At 37.3% G+C, this 16,990-nt stretch overlaps 2 long non-coding RNA genes across 2 annotated transcripts in view; one reads left to right on the plus strand and one right to left on the minus strand.

Moving 5' to 3' along the window:
• The window catches only part of LOC116547083, a 106,816-nt gene that overhangs the window by 10,272 nt on the left and 79,554 nt on the right, over positions 1–16,990 (plus strand). The window lies entirely within an intron of this gene.
• The window catches only part of LOC116547144, a 6,995-nt gene continuing 6,305 nt past the window's right edge, over positions 16,301–16,990 (minus strand). Inside the window, exon 2 of the long non-coding RNA XR_004266968.1 lies at positions 16,301–16,440. This is a non-coding gene — a long non-coding RNA (uncharacterized LOC116547144). The remainder of the gene's footprint in view (positions 16,441–16,990) is intronic.

Here is a 16,990-nt window from a genome sequence, read left to right on the forward strand (position 1 = left end):
TTTTATGCTCTGCTTCCGTTATAAGATGGAATGCCTTTAATAGCACCCAAGTCACTGCTTGACTGCTTTGCTGCTTAGAAATTTCTTCTGCCAGATACCCTAAATCATCTCTCTCAAGTTCAAATTTCCATAAATCTCTAGGGTAGGGGCAAAATGATGCCAGTCTCTTTGCTAAAACATAACAAGAGTTACCTTTGCCTAGTTTCCAACAAGTTCTTCATCTTCATGTGAGACCACTTCAGGCCAGATTATTGTCTATATGGCTATCAGCATTTTGGACAAAGCCACTCTAGGAAGTTCCAAACTTTCCCACATTTTCCTATCTTCTTTTGAGCCCTTCAGACTGTTCCAATCCCTGCCTGTAACCCAGCTTCAAAGTTACTTCCACATTTTCGGCATATTTTCAGTAGTGCCCTATCTACTGGTACTAATTTACTGTATTAGTCTGTTTTCATGCTGCTGATAAAAGACATGCCGGAGACTGGGCATTTTACAAAAGAAAGAGATTTAATGAACTTACAGCTTCATGTGGCTGGAGAGGCCTCACAATCATGGCAGAAGATGAAAGTCATGTCTCACATGGTGGCAGACAAGAGAAGAGAGATTGTACAGGGAAGCTTCCATTTTGAAAACCATCAGATCTAATGTGACTTATTCATTATCATGAGAAAATCATGGGAAAGACTTACCCCCATGATTCAATTACCTCTCATCAGGTCCCTCCCACAACATGTGGGAATTCAAGATGAGATTTGGGTGGGGACACAGCCAAACCATACCAGTCACCATAGTTTATTTAACTAATCCCTGTATTGGTGGGTTTTTGATTGTTTACAATTGTGTAAATTTATAAACAATGTTTTCTTATAAATAATTTTTAGAATAAAATAGATGGTCCAAAGGTAAGAGCATTTAATCATTTTGGATATTTATATAGAAATTGCCTCTTTCCTCAATACTGGATATTATTAGCTCATTAAAAAACCTTAATAGCTATAAAGTAATATGTCATGTTTACTTTAATTTGCATTTATATTTTTCTCTTTGTGTATGTAGTTTTTCTTCTATCATTTCTGTGTTCAACCTCTGTTCATGTATCTTTTGGAGCATTTATTTGTCTTTTATTTTTTTTGAATGTTTTGCATTTAGAGCGAAAGGAGACTTTTTGCCATATATATTGCAAATATTCCCCCAGTTTATAGTTTGCTTTTAATCTTGTTTTATTGTTTTAATTTTGGTTATGCAGTTGTTTTAAAAGTTTTATGTAGTTACATTTCTCATTATTTTTGTTTAAAATTTCTAGATTTGGAGTCAAGTTTAGAAAGTTTAGAAAGTCTTTATATGTGTTTTCTGGTAACATTTTTAGGGCTTTGTTTTTTGGAATTTAATCTTTTTAGTAATTTTGACCTTTCTTGTGCAGAGTGAGGTAGAGGCCCACATTTCTTCTCTCCCTCCCTCCCTCTCTCTCTCTCTCTCTTTCTCACTCACTCACTCTCTCACTCTGTCTCTCTCTCCCTCCTTCAATTCTTTTCACTGTATTTTCTAAGCTGGTTTTGTGCTTGGCAACTTCATTAAACTCCTTTAAATATTTGAAAATTTTTTTTTTTCAGATTATGCTACTGGGCTTTAAGGTTAAATTTTGAGAATATTTTAACATATGCTATTCACGCACATGATTGTTTATATCACAAATATGGAAAGCATCCACTACCTAAGTGTGAGAATCATGTTCTTTGAAACTCCATGGCAAGAGGATTTGTGGTTAAGAGAGAGAAGATGTTATTTAAAAAATAAAAATGGAGGCCACATTTCAATCTGTGACGGCTCTTTAAATTTTTTTTTTTTGCACTTGTCAAATTAAAACAGATGTTTCTACTCAAAATAATGACAAGACCAATGCCATTTTGTAACTACTTAATATCATTAAGCATAGTGCAAATCATGGTCATTCATGTCCCTTCAAATTTGATGGAAATGCCTTTTCTTCCATTCTCACTGAGATTCAGATATATTTGTTTTTCTGTTTAAACAAAATGAATTCAAGAGGAAAGGAATATTTCCCCACACATATGGATTTAGGTTCTGGGAGGGCCTGAAGCTTATACAATTCCAGGAGTCCTCTTTAAGAATGTAAACTTAAAAATACATATTAGATGATAAGATATGAATGCATATTTAGAATTGGAGCAGAATTAAAAACAAATAATACATTAAGAAAAGCTGGTCTATACTATGAACTTTACAAAATTCCCCAAAATAACAGAACGCTTTCATTAATAAACTACATGACATATTTTGGCTGAATACTTTGCTTGCATTTTGTATGATAATTTTATGATCTAGCTTTCTTTAGACAGGATAAGACACAACAGTCCTTCCCCTTGCATACTTTGTTTAAGGAGAAGTTTGAGGGTGAAAAGGAACACATAACTGGGAGCGCTAGAGGTGGTGTGACAGTACAGATGTGGCCTATGGCGCCTGGCACTGGAAGTATGTGGATAGTAGAAGGGATGTACGAAGGTGACTGTGACCCTATAAATATATCCCATTCATCCCAAACAAAATATATCCTTATTCTACTTTCCCACATCCAGATCCTCAAAATGTAATCAGCAACTCTAACACCATCCTACATAAAAAGAGTGATAAAGGGGGAGTTTAAGACCTGGAATTGTATTGCTGTTAAAAAAATGTTACTTTTTCAAATTTTACAAAAACATGTTGTATTAGTCCACTTTCATGCTGCTATAAAGAACTACCTGAGACTGGGTTTTTATAAAACAAAGAGACTTAATTAACTTACAGTTCCACATGGCTAGGGAGGCCTCAGGAAACTTAAAATTATTGCAGAAGAGGAAGAGGAAGCAAGGCATGTCTTACATGGTCTTTCCAGAGAACAGCATGGGGAAAACTGCTCCCATAATCCAATCACCTCCTACCAGGTCTCTCCCTTGATATGTGGGAATTAAAGTTTGGGATGAGATTTGGGTGGGGACAGAGAGTCAAACCATATCATATGTGATCTTGTGAATTCACTGCCAACCAAGGGCTTTGAAAGTGTCCCATGCAAATGAGGGGTACTGAGGCTTAAGCTTCATCAGCTTCATAGTAAATCTACCTGTGTATCAGATATTCCACCAAAATGTTTAATGTCTTTATTATTTAATGTCTAAGTGTTGCTTAGAAATGACTTCCATCATAGTTCTTGAGATGCTTAGAAATGACTTCCATCATAGTTCTTGAGATGCTAAATAATTTGGATAATTGACAGAGAAAATACGTTAGATATCACTCCGAGTGAGTAGGTATTCCCTAATATGCAGGATCTCTTAGTTTTAACTCTTTCTAAAGACTACGCAGAAACATTAGAAGACTTTCTTCTGAGCACTGTGAATTATCTCCTTCAGCTTCTCCTTTTTGTGGCTTAGTGCTTTTCTCCCTTACACATGCCCTAATTTAACTTTTTTATTAAAAAGTTGTCCAATTTTGCCTTACATCTTTTAAAAATCAACTTTATTGAGATATAATTCACATACCATACAGTTCACTCATTGGAAATATACAATTCAGTGGCTTTACTATATTCATAAAGTTGTACATCCATCATTGCAATCAATATCTGAACATTTTCATTGCCCTAGAAAGAATTCTAACATTCCTTATGCATCATTGCCTAAGTTCCTATCACCCCATCCCTAAGCAACTGATATGGTTTGGTCCGCACCTAAATCTCACCTTGAATTGTAATAATCCCCTCATGTCAATGGTGGCACCAGGTGGAAATAATTTGAACTATGGGGGTAGTTTCTCCTTTGCTGTTCTTGTAATAATGAGTGAGTCTCATGAGATCTGATGGTTTTTATACTTGTCTGGCATTTCCCCTGCTTTCTCTCATTCTCTCTCTTGCCACCCTGTGAAGAAGTGCATTTTGTCATGCTTATAAGTTTCCTGGGGCATCCCAAGCCATGCAGAACTGTGAGTCAATTAAACCTCTCTCTGTCTCTCTCTCTTTTTTTTTTAAATGAATTATCCATTGTGGATGTATTAGTTTGTTCTCATGCTGCTATGAAGAAATGCCTGAGATGGGGTAATTTATAAAGAAAATAGATTTAATTGACCCACAGTTCTGCATAAATAGGAAGGCCTCAGGAAACTTACAATCATGGTGGAAAGGGAAGCAAACATGTCCTTCACGTGGCAGCAGGAGAGAGAAGAATGAGAGCCATGTGAAGGGGGAAGCCGTTTATGAAACCACCAAATCTTGTGAGAACTTACTATCATGAGAATAGCGTGGGAAAAACTGCTCCCATGATTCAGTTACCTCCCACTGGTCCCCCTCCAACTACATGTGGGGATTTTGGGAACTACAATTCAAGATGATATTTGGGTGGGGACACCACCAAACCATATCACTTGGGTATTTCTTCATAGCAGCATGGAAATGGACTAATACAGCAACCAATGATCTATTGCTGCCTTTTATGGTCATTTCATATAAATGAAATCACACAATATGTGGCCCTTTGTGACTGGCTTCTTTCACTTTGCATAAAGTTTTCAAGTTCATTCATGATGTACTTTATTTTTATTGTTAAATAATTTTTGATTGTATAGATATGCCACATTTTATTAATCTAATTATCACTTGATGGACATTCAGATTATGTCTACCTTTTTCTTATTAATAATGCTGCTATGAACATTGTACATACATTTTGTGTAAGTGTATGTTTTCACCTCTCTTGAGTATATACCTAGAAGTGGAATTGCTGGGTCATAAGGTAACTCTATGCTTAACATTTTGAGAAAGTGCCAAACTGTTTTCCGAAGTTACTGCATTGTTTCACATTTCCACTCCTAGTATATTAGGGTTCTAATTTTCATGCATCATCATTAATACTTGTTATTGTCTCTTGTTAAAAAAATTATGACTATCCTAGTGAGTGCAAAATGGTACATCATTGTGGCTTTGATTTGCATTTTCCTGATGACTAATGCCAACTTTACTTCACTAAAATTTTCTCTATCTTAAAGGTGCAAGCAGAAAAATCTGTACTCTTCCTTTCTTGCTTTTATGTTCTTTTTATACAGCTCATCATATTATTTAGTTCAGGGCAGGACAGACAAACCACTTCAGGTATTTCATTCAGGAAGGATTCAGTAAATGGATTTAGACACTGAAAAGGACTGAAAAAGCAGAAGTCAGGGAGCTGCCTCCTATCTCTTGATTTCAATGGTTTAGACTGTAACCTGGCTGTGGTTTCTGCTGCTGCCACATTAACTGTAATGCTGAGTTCTGGCCACAGACTCTTTGGCCTTTTAATTAGCATCCAACTTGCATTCAAGCTCTAGTTAAGTTCCCTTATGACCTGTTTGAAAATATTGAGGTGATCCCATCACACTCACTCTATTCTTCTGTTTTTATGAACTACACATTATTACTTTCTAATTGCTTCTGTAAACAGATTATCTCAGACTCAGTGGTTTAAAATAACACAAATGTATTATGTTATAGTTCTTTACTCAATAGTTCTCAATATGCACAGCTTATCCCTTCCTCATCTCCTGAATATGTAACTGAACTCAGGAGCAAACCACTCATCTCCTGAAAGCCAAAACCTCCAGAAAAGGTTTGGTGAAAGAAAAGTTAGCTTTATTTGAGACCTGGCAATCCAGGGAAGGCAGTGAACTAGCATGCAAAGACCACCTGTCTGAAGTCTGCCTCTGGATCAGAAGCTTTTAAGAAAAATTATGGGAAGTAATGATCAAAACATTCTTGTGCATGTGCATAATCTCAGGTGGATGGTTAATCATTGCTTTCTTGGTCAATGCGTTTGTGGCCTTCTGCAGGTGCCATCAGCATATTCTTATCGTTCTGGTCAGCCCGTTCCCAAAGGTGTTGGTCAGCATATTTTCTTTTATCTGTGTTGAAGGTCCTGCTTTCCTGGGAATATTTTTAGTGAATAATCTACAAATTCAAGCAAAGCAATAGTTATATTCAGGCATGCAAGCTTTTCTTTAACATGGAATCAGTACTGTTACAAATGGAAATAATCTTTTGCTATCAGTGGTAGCAATTGGTTGTAAGTGTGGCAATGGATAGAACGGGGTTGAGAAAGGTTAAATGTACATTGGATTTACTCTGGAAAAGGTAAAATGCCAATATTGGAAGAAAATCTTAGCTCAGATAAATCCTGAATGATACTACCCTGTTTGGGTTGAATCCTGGGGAATTGCTTGGGGGAGGGGCAAAGGGAGAGGGCAAGAAATTGAGGAAGAGTGGGATTAAGAAAGTGGTGCAACTGTCAGCTGTAATGAAGGCTGCTCATTACAAACAGATGAATAGAGAAGGTTTCATATGATTGAGTGATCCCCTTTAGTATTTTTCAAGAGACTACAATAATGATTCAAACTGCCTTTCAATTTTTTATGGATTTTATACTTAATATAGTTCTTTTTACAGGTTTAAAAATATTTAATCAGGATTCATCTTTAAATTCTTATGTATTCTTTAAATTTGTTTTAAAGATGCCAATAATGATGATTATTTTAGCAAAAAAATGTATTACAATATGCCAAATTGTTCTAAATTTTATAGGGATGTTAATTAATTTTTTTTATTTATTATTATACTTTAAGTCCTGGGATACATGTGCAGAACGTGCAGGTTTGTTACATAGGCATACACGTGCCATGGTGATTTGCTGCACTGATCAACCCATCATTTCATTAGGTATTTCTCTTAATGCTATCCCTCCCCTCACCCCCCCACCACTTGCCAGGCCCAGGTGTGTGATGTTCGTTTTCCTGTGTCCATGTGTTCTCATTGTTCAACTCCCACTTATGAGTGAGAACATGCAGTGTTTGATTTTCTGTTCCTGTGTCAGTTTGCTGAGAATGATGGTTTCCAGCTTCATCCATGCCCCTGCAAAGGACATGAACTCATCATTTTTTATTAAAGCCTGCATTAGGTATTCCAGGGTGGATATGTGCCACATTTTCTTTATCCTGTTTGATGGGAATTTGGGTTGGTTCCAATAGCATTTGCTATTGAGAATAGTGCTGCAATAACCATACGTGTGCACGTGTCTTTATAATAGAATGATTTATAATCTTTTGGGAATATACCCAGTAATGGGATTGCTGGGTCAAATGGTATTTCTGGTTCTAGGTCCTTGATGAATCACCACACTGTCGTCCACAATGGTTGAACTAATTTACACTCCCATCAACAGTGTGAAAATGTTCTTATTTCTCCACATCCTCTCCAGCATCTGTGGTTTCCTGACATTTTAATGATCGTCATTCTAACTGGTGTGAGATGGTATCTCACTGTGGTTTTGATTTGCATTTCTCTAGTGACCAGTAACAATGAGCTTTTCTTCATGTTTATTGGCCACATAAATGTCTTCTTTTGAAAAGTGTCTATTCATGTCCTTTGCCCACTTTTTGATGGGGCTGTTTGTTTTTTATTTCCTGCAAATTTATTTAAGTTCCTTGTAGATTCTGGATATTAGACATTTGTCAGATGGATAGATATCCAGATGGCAAAAATTTTCTGCCATTCTCCAGGTGGCCTGTTTACTTTGGTGATAGTTTCTTTTGCTGTACAGAAGCTCTTTAGCTAAATTAGATCCCTTTTTTCAATTTTGGCTTTTGTTACAATTGCTTTTGGTGTTTTAGTCATGACATCTTTGCCCATGGCTATGTCCTGAATTGCCTTGGTTTTCTTGTAGGGTTTTAATGGTTTTAGGTCTTGTGTTTAAATCTTTAATCCATCTAGAGTTAATATTTGTATAAGGTGTAAGGAAGGGGTCCAGTTTCAATTTTCTGCATATGGCTATCCAGTTTTCCCAACACCATGTATTAAATAGGGAATCTTTTCCCCATTGCTTGTTTTTGTAAGGTTTGTCAAAGATCAGATGGTTGTAGATGTGTGGTGTTATTTCTGAAGCCTCTGTTCTGTTCCATTGGTCTATATCTCTGTTTTGGTATCAGTGCTATGTGGTTTTGGATGCTATAGCCTTGTAGTATAGTTTGAAGTCAAGTAGCATGATATCTCCAGCTTTGTTCTTTTTACTTAGGATTGTCTTAGCTATATGGGCTCTTCTTTGGTTCCATTTGAAATTTAGAGTAGTTTTTTTTCTAATTCTGTGAAGAAAGTCAATGGTAGTTTGATGGGAGTAGCATTAAATCTATAAATCACTTTAGGAAGTATGGCCATTTTCACAATATTGATTCTTCCTATCCATCAGTATGAAATAGTTTTCCATTTGTTTCTGCCCTCTCTTATTACCTGGAACAGTGGTTTGTGGGTCTCCTGGAGGACGTCCTTCACATCCTTTGTAAGCTGCATGCTTAGGTATTTTATTCTGTTCGTAGCAATTGTGAATGGGATTTCACTCATGCTTTGGTTCTCTGTTGGTCTATTATTGGTGTATAGGGATGCTTATAATTTTTGCACATTGATTTTGTATCCTGAGACTTTGCTGAAGTTGCTTATCCAGCTCAAGGAGTTTTGGGGCAGACATGATGGGGTTTTCTAAACATACAATCATGTCCTCTGCAAACAGAGATAATTTGACTTCCTCTCTTCCTATTTGAATACTGTTTATTTCTTGCTCTTGCCTGATTTTCCTGGCAAGAGCTTCCAATACTATGTTGAATAGGAGTGGTGAGAGAGGGCATCCTTGTCTTGTGCCAGTTTTCAAAGGGAATGCTTTCAGGTTTTGCCCATTCAGTATGATATTGGCTGTGGGTTTGTCATAAATAGCTCTTATTATTTTGAAATATCTTCCACCAGTACCTAGTTTATTGAGTGTTTTTAGCATGAAGTGGTGTTAAATTTTATTGAAGGCCTTTTCTGCATCTGTTGAGATAATCATGTGGTTTTTGTCATTGGTTCTGTTCAGGTAATGGATTATGTTTTTTGATTTGCGTATGTTGTACCAGTCTTTTATCCCAGGGATGAAGCTGACTTGATCATGGTGGATAAGCTTTTTGATGTTCTGCTGGATTTGGTTTGCCAGCATCTTATTGAGGATTTTTTGCATCAATGTTCATCAGGGCTATTGGCCTGAAATGTTTTTTTTGTTGTGTTGTTGTGTCTCTGCCAGGTTTTGGAATCAGGATGATGCTGGCCTCACAAAATGAGTTAGGGAGAACCTCCTCTTTTTCTGTTGCTTGGAATAGTTTCAGAAGAAATTGTACCAGCTTCTATTTGTACCTCTGTAGAATTTGGCTGTGAGTCTATCTGATCCTGGGTTTTTTTTGGTTGGTAGGTTATTAATTGCTCCCTTAGTTTCAAAACTTATTATTGGCCCATTCACACACTATTATTGTGTGGGAGTCTAAGTCACTTTGTAGGTCTCTAAGAACTTGCTGTGAGTCTGGGTACTCCTGTGTTGGGTGCTTATATATTTAGAATTTAGCTCTTCCTGTTGCATTGATCCCTTTACCATTATGTGATGCCCTTCTTTGTCTTTTTTGATCTGTTGGTTTAAAATCTGTCTTATCAGAGACTAGGATTGCAACCTTTGATTTTTTTTGCTTTTCACTTGCTTGACAAATCTTCCTCCATCCCTTTATTTTGAGCCTATGTGTGTCTTTGCACATGAGATGGGTCTCCTGAATACAGCACACCATTAGGTCCTGACTCTTTGTACAATTTGCCAGTCTGTGTCTTTTAATTGGAGCATTTAGCCCATTTACATTTAAGGTTAATATTGTTATGTGTGAATTTGATCCTGTCATTATGACAGGTTATTTTTCCCATTAATCGATACAGTTTCTTCATAGCTTCAATGGTCTTTACATTTTGGTGTATTTTTGCAGTGGCTGGTACTGGTTTTTCCTTTTGATATTTAGTGTTTCATCCAGGACCTCTTGTAGGGCAGGCCTGGTGGTGTCAAAATCCCTTAGCATTTGCTTGTCTGTAAAGGATTTTATTTCTCCTTTGCTTATGAAGCTTAGTTTGGCTGGATATGAAATTCTGGGTTGAAATTTCTTTTTTGAGAATGTTGAATATGGGCCCCACTCTCTTCTGCCTATTGGGTTTCTGCAGAGAGATGTGCTGTTAGTCTGATGGGCTTCCCTTTGTGGGTAACCTGACCTTTCTGTCTTGCTGCCTTTAACATTTTTTCCTTCATTTCAACCTTGGTGAATCTCATGATTATGTGTCTTGAGTTGCTCTTCTTGAAGAGTATCTTGATGGTGTTCCTTGTATTTTCTGAATTTGATGCTGGCCTGCCTTGCTAAGTTGGGGAAGGTCTCCTGGATAATATCCTGAAAAGTGTTTTCCAACTTGGTTTCATTCTCCCCGTCACTTTCCAGTACACCAACCAAACATAGGTTTGGTCTTTTCACATAGTCCCATATTTCTTGGAGGCTTTGTTTGTTTCCTTTTCTCAAGGTCTTAGCTTCCTTGCAATAGGCTAGAATATGCTCCTTTAGCTTGGAGGAGTTTGTTATTACCTACCTTCTGAAGCCGCTTCCATCAATTCATCAAACTCATTCTCTGTCCAGTTTTGTTCCCTTGCTGAAGAGTTGTGATCCTTTGGAGGAGAAGAGGTCTTCTGGTTTTTGGAGTTTTCAGCCTTTTTGCACTGGTTTTTCCTCATCTTCATGGATTTACCTACCTTTGGTCTTTGATATTGAAGACATTTGGATGGGATTTTTGTGTGGTCATTCTTTTTGTTGATGCTGATACTATTGCTTTCTGTTTGTTAGTTTTCCTTCTAACAGTCAGGCCCCTCTGCTGCAGGTCTGCTGGAGTTTGCTGGAGGTCCACTCCAGACGCTGTTTGCCTAGGCATTACCAGCAGAAGTTGCAGAACAGCAAAACTTGCTGCCTGCTCCTTCCTATGAGGCTTCATCCCAGAGGGGCACTTGCCAGATGCCAGCTGGAGCTCTCCTGTATGAGGTGTCTATTGACCCCAGCTTGGAGGTGTCTCCCCATCAGGAGGCACAGGGGGTTAGGGACCCACTTGAGGAGGCTGTTTTTCCCTTAGCAGAACTTGAGCACTGTGCTGGGAGACCCATTGCTCTCTTCAGAGCCAGCAGGCAGGAACATTTAAGTCTCAATATTTTTTTCTGAATATGAAATCTTGGTGGGCCTGGTCATAAGGGAACCCACTCTTAGTCTAGATGCATCCCCTTTTACTGATTATTATCAATAAGAATGGCTTAACATTTGTGTGAACTACACTGCTATTATCATGGTTAGGAGAGAAGTTGTTCAGATACAAAAATACTGGAGCTTTCAGATACTAGATATATCTGAAAAGACATATCTATTCCATGTATAGTTTGCTGGATCTCTCTTCTCACATGCTTCTTACAGATGCTCCCTGACATAATTCCTTTCCCTACAATATGTCTGAGCTTTGTGGTTGAGGTGGAGAAGAAGATGGGTAAGGGAGGAAGGACACATTTGACTGTTATTAGAATAACATTCATTATTCCAAATCTGGCCAATGATAACCTCTTTTTTAGTAAACCATTCTGTAAATTGTGTTTAAAGTCTGTTTTTTATTAACATTCAAAATATGTTGAAAGGTATTCATTGTGAAAAAGTTTTGATGCTTGTAAGAATAGACTCAAACACTTTTTCCCTAGTAGAATAAAAATACTTACAATGAAAGGGTCTTGAGAGTACAGTTAATTAGTTATTTTTAAATACAGGACTTAAAGTATTCTCACCACACAGATAAACTTCAGAAGAAACGTTGTCTTATTGGATGTTTTCCAAGTAGAGCAAAGGTAAACTGTGATTCTCTTCTGGGGAAAAATTAATCATGATGATGTTAATTTTTTTGGCCTAGATTTCATTTTCATTTTAGGTACTGAATCAGGTTAGAGGAGTATTAGTTTCTAATCTCAAAGAGAATCTACAAACACCTTGGAATTCAGGAAAGAGAGGAAATTAAATTAGGAACTGGAAGGCAGAGGTGGGAGGCTTCCTTTTCTCTAAGATTTCAGGAATTGCCCAAAAGAATCATGCATTTCTTTTAGCAAATACAGATTGAATATTTGAATCAAAAGCAGTTAAAGTATTTTAGGATTGGAATAGACTTTAGAATTTACCTAGTCTAGTTTCTTCATGTTTCTGATGAGGAAGTTGAAAAGTCAGAAAAATGAAAATTTTTCTCAAGGTCATGCAACTTGAATTTTGCCTCTGGTGCACTTGACCCTCTACTGCACTAGGATCTGTGTACTGAGGAGGCCAGAAGGGAATTCAGTGGTGTCTTCTTTCCATGAAAGCCAGACTAGTGATACAGTGGAGTAGTCAAGCCACTCAGATTATTGAGATGATTTAGAAGATTTTACTTTAAGAAAATACCTAAGTATGTTTGCTACCCAAGATTAAAAGTAGAGGCTGACAATAAATAGAATCAGAATTAGGGTTGTGCCTTAGTATGATCTCTCTACAACTTACTAAAGTGTGTAACTCTTTGTTGATTTATGTCTTATAGAGAGTAATTTACACATCACAACAAATTTTTAAAAGATGCTGCTTGACTATGTTGTCTATTTTTAGCTTGGCTCTCAGTCTGTCATGTTGAAATTGGAAGATATCTGAATTTTACATTTGTGTTATCTACACAGTTTTTGTTTATTTGCTTTTCTAATATATGAATATAGAAGTTGCCTATGTGCAATATGGCTTTATCTTTTCATGCAATATCTTTTCAAAGATACATCACCAACTGGTTCATTACTAGTGTCTGAATGCCACCAATAAAGAGACATTCCTTTGATTTAAACTTTTCTTCCTTTGTTTTTGTTTCAAAATTCACACAACCCTGCAAAGGGTAAAGAAAGGAAAAGTGAGTGTGAAGAAACAATTTTCACCTGCTTGACAATTTGCTCTGCATCCTGATGTTTTCAATAATGTCCTTCAGGCATTGCAAGGTTCTGAATTAATTTTGTTCTCTGTACTTCTATCACTAAATAAGGTTCTAGTTCTTAAATTACTGGGTTCTTGTGCTTCATAGCATATGTTTCACATGTATTCCTTTGTATATATCAAATATTAGTTAATAGAATATTTTAAAGTTAAGTTGCTGGATGAAACAGAAACTTGAGAATAGGTATCATTTTAAATTGTCACATGTATTTTAAACAAAGCAGTTAAAATATCGTGGTTAAAAGCATATCATACCTTGAAAGTCAGCATCTGAATAAGAAACATCTTTTTAAATCCTTCTTGTTTTTTCAACTAATGATTCTTACTATGGTGTAGTCTAGCTGAACACTGCCTTTTATCATTTAGTTCCAAGAGTCACAGTAGTTTTTAGGCCTTTTGAAATGTTCCAGACTGCATGTGTGATGGCTGTTGGTTCCACACACAAACTGGAAGTGGTAGAATATTTAAATCATGAGAGATCTAATTCAGAAGATTAGAACTAATAATAATTATTATTTTTAATTATTATTACATATTATTATTCTCAATACTGTTTATTATTTATTTTGAAACACTTTGCATGATAGTCAGTAAATATGTAGTCCTAGGTTTAATGTGGCAAAAAATGGAGAATGGAGAGAGACCTCTTTTGCTCTGGGTAGCTGATGTTATGGAAACGCAATGCCAGCTAAGTCCAGCTATCTCAAGAGGAATGATACCAAGTTCCACTCTTCTTTCATCTATTTTGAACATATCACCCAGGCTTTGAGTGGTATTCATGTTATGACTATGACTTTCCCTGGGGAAATGGATTCCATCATTGGGTTTTTCTATACCTGTTGCATGCTTTTCTGTAAAGCATCTAGTGTAAGTGCAAAGCATTGTATGGAACTCTTCTAGGTGTGAAGCATCTTACAGCCTATAAAAATGTGCTTTCATGCTTTATTTAATTGGATCCTCCATCAATCCTGATAGTTATGTGGCTCAATTTTTTTCATTTTATAGGTGATTAAACTGAGGTTCAGAAAGCTGAAGTGACTTGCTCAGGATCACTTGGCTATTAAATGGCAGAGCTGGATCCAAATTACAAGCCTTCTGATGGCTAATATTAATCTCTCTAACTGATAATAACCATAAAAACATGTTTCTGACCTGACCACCCTGACCATATGCTCTAGTAACTCTGCATTCTGTTTGGGGAAAGGCAGAAATGCTACATGAACGGATACTTCTCTAGATTATTAATAAGATGCTTCATACACTTTTTTGCACCAGTATAGTAAATGACAAAACTTTCATAATTTCTACAAGTACCTAATGTGGAAACATAGAGAATTAAATAGTTTATGGAAGTTAGTCTGCTTGTCCTTTGTTTTATGGTATTATTCTGCAGGGCCAGTTAAAGTGGATTTTGGCCTCAGTAGAAAAAATTAAGATTCTCTCAGCAAGGTTAAGCCTTGGCTGAAATGCAAATTGTCAATCAATACCTCTTCATTGGGTGTCTGGATCTCCCCAAAAGCGTGAGTTCTGTATCGATACACAACATCAACATGCGGGTATCATCAAGTGCTGATAATTTGTGCCTGCTTCTCTCCTAATTAGTATCTAGGTCATCTCTGGTTCCAGGGACAGTAGATGCTGTGTGTGTGTGTATCCTAAATGACTCAAACATTACTTCATGTTGCTTCCCGTAATATGCAAAGGAAATCTGCTTCAATTTACATTTGTATTCAGTACTGCAGCACTTTTTAAATCCCTGATCTGTCCTGTCTTAATTCCAGAAGGCCCTTGTTCTTTGTGGCCCCCTGCTAGCCTGGACTGGCAGTGTTTCCTACTTCCAAGTAGACCCAGCTGCCGTGAATTGTTGCTCTTATTTTTCCCCTGTCTGTCACCAGCTTGCGGTCATTCATGACAGTTCCCCAAAGAGCAGCTGCTCAGGTCAGATGCTAGTGAGGTCAATAAACATAACAAGAAAAATGAAACATTTAAAGGGTCATTGAACTTCTCAAAATGAAACTGTTATGTAATCACAGATTCTTTTATATGGCTCTCATTGGGCTGGAAATGATTAAATATAGGCACATAAAATTAAAACTATCAAACAAGCTGGGAGAATTGGACAGAGCCTGTTGGATAGAGTCTGTTTTCTCCCATTTTTAGGATGAAAGGCTGCTCCCTACTCCTTTACATGATCCACCTTGGGAGACTTATTTCTTTGACTTATGGTTGTCTCTTTTGTCCTTCAAAAGGTACAAACAAGGTTACCAAAGTCAGATACCGACAGAGGACAACAGGTAATTTGAGTGAGGAGGGTTATCTGAACCGTGGCTGCAGTTTATTACCGAAGGCTGCCACACCCAAAACTGGCAGTGAATCCTCTCATCCAGCAGACTGATGGCCCTTAGCAATGCAGGCCCTATGTTGTCATATCTTCTGCTTTTTACTCAAATCAGATATTGGTTTTTACATTTTGTGTGTGTGCACAAGTGTGCTCAGACCAACCGGAACATATCTTTAATATCTCTGAGCCAAGATTGCTGGTGTGCAACTTCTGGATTTTGCTTTTCCTCAGACTTACCATACAAAATCCTTTTCTGTTTTTCAATTTCCCCTTCTCCCATGGCCACATAACGGTCAGCGATTTAAAGTGCAGCAGACAGCTAATGTACAAGCACTCTGGACAACATTCTGGCCCTTTCTCACTTGCCTCTGCACGTAGCCTGGTTTTACTTTTTAGCCATTTCCTGTTTTACCTTCAGCCTACCCAGATACCCAGATACTTCTCCCTCTGTGAGATCAGCCTAGAAAGTTCCTAGGTCTCAGACCTGGCAGCTGGTTAATGTAGCCTAGAATAGCTGGAATTTTTAATCCGAATAAGCTTTTTCTCCGCTCTGGAATGCAGAGCCTCTCAGAATTCAATGCACTTATCTCTGGTTGTCGCTTATTGCCAAATTTTCTTCAGTCTTTCTCTGACTATCTCCTTTTTTTTTTTTTAAGTTCAGGAGTACACGTGCAGGTTTGTTATATAGTAAACTTGTGTCATGGGGCTTTGTCATACAGATGATTTCATCACTCAGATATTAAACTTAGTGCACATTAATAATTTCCAGATCTTCTCCCTTCTCCAGCCCACCACCCTCAAGTAGGACCCTGTGTCTGTTGTTCCCCTCTTTGTGTCCTTGTATTCTCATCATTTAGCTCCCACTTATAAGTGAGAATATGTGATATTTGGTTTTTTGTTCCTTTATTAGTTTGCTAAGGATAATGGCCTCCATCTCCATCCATGTCCCTGCAAAGAACATGATCTCATTCTTTTTTATGGCAGCATAGTATTCCATGGTATATAAGTACCACATTGTCTTTTTCTTTATTTATTTCTTTTTTTTTTTTTCAATTGAGACAGAGTCTCACTCTGTCACTCAGGCTGGAGTGCAGGGTGCAATCCTGGCTCATTGCAACCTCTGTCCCTCAGGCTCAAGAGATTATTTTGTGTCAGCCTCTTGAGTTGTCTTTGGGATTACAGGGGTGCACCACCTCACCTGATTAATTTTTGTAATTTTAGACAGGGTTTTTTTCCATTTTGGCCAGACTGGTCTCAAACTCCTGGCATCAGGTGATCTGCCTGCCTCAGCCTCCAAAGTGCTGGGATTACAAGCATAAGCTACTGCACCTGACCTCACATTTTTTTCTTAATTTTTAAAACATTTTTCCATAGGTTATTGAGATATAGGTGGCATTTGGTTACATGAGTAAGTTTTTTAGTGGTGATTTGTGAGATTTTGGTGCACCGATCACCTGAGCAGTAGACACTGCACCATACTTGTAGTCTTTTATCCCTTACCACCCCCCGACCCTTCCCTCCAAGTTCCCAAAGTCCATTGTATCATTCTTATGCCTTTGCTTCCTCATACCTTAGCTCCCACATATCAGTGAGAACATAGGATGTTTGGTTTTCCATTCCTGGGTTACTGCATTTAGAATAAGAGTATCCCAAAAAAAAAAAGAGTATCCAATATCATTCGGAACACTGCAAATGCCTTTAATTCATCTTTTGTTTTGGCTAAGTAGTATCCCATCTAATATA

The sequence above is a fragment of the Sapajus apella genome, unplaced genomic scaffold (genome assembly GCF_009761245.1).
Source record: "Sapajus apella isolate SASKATOON/1434 unplaced genomic scaffold, GSC_monkey_1.0 scaffold1, whole genome shotgun sequence".
In the NCBI taxonomy this organism is placed as follows: Eukaryota; Metazoa; Chordata; class Mammalia; order Primates; family Cebidae; genus Sapajus; species Sapajus apella.